Source organism: Elephantulus edwardii, unplaced genomic scaffold (genome assembly GCF_000299155.1).
Source record: "Elephantulus edwardii isolate Elephantulus edwardi_28Jun2011 unplaced genomic scaffold, EleEdw1.0 scaffold00030, whole genome shotgun sequence".
In the NCBI taxonomy this organism is placed as follows: Eukaryota; Metazoa; Chordata; class Mammalia; order Macroscelidea; family Macroscelididae; genus Elephantulus; species Elephantulus edwardii.
The window spans coordinates 18,992,529-18,996,285 of record NW_006399780.1 but is presented as its reverse complement, the minus strand read 5'-3'; positions in this window follow the sequence as shown (position 1 = coordinate 18,996,285).

Here is a 3,757-nt window from a genome sequence, read left to right as displayed (position 1 = left end):
CCAGCCTCTATGTCAATCCATCTCATTGAAGGTTTTCTTCTCTTTCACTGATGAAAAATTTCTTTTACAGAGTCTAACACACAGTACAGTACATACTTTGTCATTTTGGACTTTCCACTTTGTATCTTTCCTCCTTTGTATCTAGAGAAGTAGAAGAATATGGGTTGTAGGGGTGGGATGCGGAACAAGAGGAAGAAAGTTCTTGTACATTTATGTAGACTGATAGAATCTTAAAACCAAAAGGGTTCTTAGAGATTATTTTAGGCTTCCCAGTGGATTATTTCCACTGCAAAAATTCCCTGGACTACATCCAACCTCTGCTTAAACATCTCCAGGGCCCATTCACTGGTTCACTTTCAATAAACAAGAACAAGGCACTGTGGGAACCACAAAGAAGGGCAGATACAAATCTTGTTATTAAGAAGCTTTTACACTGGTGGGAAAGATATGTAGTGAAGGAACTTTAATATAAGGTAAACATAGCTTATGCCAGTTTAGGTGTCATGTCAGAGAGTGAACCTTACAAGGTAATTTATGCTCAACAAAGGATACCTCTAATGTTCAAACCCCTCCCAAATTTCAAACCTTACTTTTCCCAACCAGTTCATGAAACTAATGGCCCAAATTCTTCTACATTAAGTCATGAGTCACCCTTAAAAAGGAAATTGCTGCAATAGTTTTAAAGTTCCAGGAGAGTAGAGAGTATGGACATGGGAGAAGTTAAAATGGGTAAATGGAAGGACAGGTAGGTAGTAATGGGATTAACTGCAAAATCCGTCCCGTTTCTTTTGTATCAGCAAAATGGTTTCTGGGAATCCATTGTTACCTACTACCAACAATTTCTGCTCCCTCTGGTAGTCTCAGAACTTATTCAACTGGGGTTTTGGTTTTATGGGTGTTTGGGGGTGGTTTTTCTGTGTTTTTATCTTCCTTTTCTCCTCATCCCTGCCATCAGCTCTTCATTTTTTATCAACATTTCTGTAATTTAATTTAAGTTCATCTGGGCTTCAGCCTGCCTTCTCACCATTTTTCTTTTAGGTTTCTGTTATTCTCAGAGTCTTTTTGCCTCTTTCTCCATCTCCCTCTATTTTACTCTTTCATCATTCTCAATTTCTTGGTCGGTCTCCATTTTTCTGTCTCTGGCCTTGCCTTTCTCCCCAGCTGCCGCAAAGTCATAAACCTAGCCGGCCCTGCAGCAGGCAGCCGCCAATCACTGGGCTCCAGGAGTTGAGGGGAGGGGGTGGCAAAGAGAGAGGTGGATGGAAAAGCTGGGCGCTGTTGCTACAGCAAAGAGAGAGAAAAGAAGCAGAAAAGAGCAAAGAGATGACCCTTCCTGCAGTCAACCACAGCTGCTTCCACAAGCTGTATGTGGACCCCTTTTCTGCAGGCACAGATACCTAGGCCCTCTCTTTTGTTACGTGAGTCAGGGTACCTGGGTCTCTCCCCTATATACATCAAAACATAATTTCTCATCCAAAACCATTGGTCACAGGTCACGCGAAGATAAATTCATCTCCCCAAAATCCTTGTCCCCATCCTTCAGCTCTGCCCCCGCACCCCTGCCAAAAATAAGGGACGTCAAAGACCCTGAGGGCCTGAAGATGCCTGGGGCAGATGCTACATGGACATCAGGGTAGGAAAAAAGGTGGTCAGGCTAGAGTGTGTTGAAGCTTGCTGAGAAGCAATATCAGGAGCCAGACCTGTGCTTGGAAAAGTGGAGGTTTAGAGAAAGGAAGGCCTTGAATGAACTTTGCTCAACATAGTGACAACAACATTGGGTTTTAAGTGAGACTGTGGAAATTATGAGGAGGGCACAGGACTGGGCAGGGTTTCTAGTTGTTGTATAAAAGGTTGCCATGAGTTAGAGTCTACTCGATGGCATCTAACAACAGTGGAAAAAAGAAGGGTGATTCTAATCGGCCAAACCTGAACCAGAAGGCTAGGCAAGCCAGGCTTCTTACCAGCTCCCTGGCCACTTTTAAAATTTTAAAACTGACTAAAAAAAAAAAAGAATTGACAGAATTCTTGGTTTGGACAGTCAGAACTCTAGGTTTGGAGGTCAGTTTTTGGATGGTCAGTTTCTTCTCAGGGAGCTTACAGCCTTGGAAACCTGCTGGAGGCTCAGCTATGAGTAGGAGCTAACTCAGTGTTGATGAGAAAGAGATAGTTTAGGTTGTGCAAGAAAGGACATGCTCCTCATTTTAAGATTTCTAGCCTCAGAAACCCAGTGGAGGATCACTGTGAGTCAGAATGCCCTCAACAGCAGTGAGTTTGATGTGTTTATTTTTTTTCAGTCTAGATTGAGGAGCCTTGGTGTCACAGATACTCAGTTTGCTAACTCAAAGGTCAGTAGTTCCAATCCACTAGCCACTCCATGGGAGGAGGATGTGGCAATCTGCTTCTGTAAGATTAGAACCTTGAAAATGTATGGGACAGTTCTAAAAAGGTCACTAAGTGCTGGGATTTATTTGTTGGCAACAGGGTTTGGGATTTGGGAATCTAAACTGAGCTAAGGCAACCAACCAGCACATCATTAGACACCTGCATGGTCTGAGGGCTTAAGAGGAAAAGGCAAAAAGGGAATGGGCTCGGCAAGAGACTTTAGAGAAGAGCAAAGGAAAAGGAACATTTGGATGCTGCTGAGGCAGTGGGAGGCAGACCCAGCAAGCGGTAATTCCTGGTGTGCCGGCGACCCCTGCTGGCTACAAATACCACTGTCTACAGAAGTGAAAGCATTTACCGGACAGTGACTCTAATGTGAGTGTGTCACTATATACCAAGCAGCACTGCCCAGAATTACCCGTGGGCACTGCTGGACGAAGTCAGTATTATAACCCAGAACAAGAGCTAGAAAGTTTCTAAACTACTGACCCCTCAGGAGCCTGGAAAGTGAAGGCTTTGAATCCAACACATCTCTTTACAAGTGTCATATCAACAGTATAGATAGGTCCACTGAGTGAAGTACTGCTGAGGTCAATGTCAAATTAACCAGTCTGTGGTTAGGAGGAAGAATGTGTGATTTGGAGTCATATTTACTTTGGTTAAACTTCTGCTCTTCTGCTTACTAATTGTATGATCTCAAGCAAGTAACTTAAATTTTTTTGAACCCAACATTGTTGTAGATGCTGTTGAGTTAGAACCAACTCAAAGCGGACCCTCCTGTAGATTTTTCAGAGGCTATAAATCCCACAAGAGGAGATTGTCCATCTTTCTCCTAAGGAGCAGCTAATGGGGCTGGTAGTGCAACTCCTGATCACTAGAGACCATCAGAGTTCCATTTAAGCCCAATTGTTATGTAGCGTGGAATTGGAACAAAACATGATTACATTGTGTAGGGTTTTTTCCCCCCTAATAGGTGAGGAGATTGGGCTCAAAGGGAGCCTAGTGGTAAGAAGTTGCACTGCCACCCCAAAGGCATGCAGTTTGAACCCATCACCTGCCCTTTGGGAGAAGGATGGGCAGTCTCCTCCCTTGCAATTTATTGCTTCTAAAAACACACTGGAGGGTCAACACTTAATTAGGTGCTAATTTTCTCCCTCCCTTTCTCTTTATCTGTCTCCCACCTCCTAGGTCCCAAAGGCAAATAAAACCTGGAGTGATATTGACAGTGATGATGGTGGTGGCATATATTTACATCACTCATGCAAATAATTTTAAGCATATTTTAATACACTGCTTTTTTTCCTTTTTATTAGCCAAGCACATCATGATCATGTTTTATTGGGATAGAAATTTCCTAATGTTATGACAGGCATGT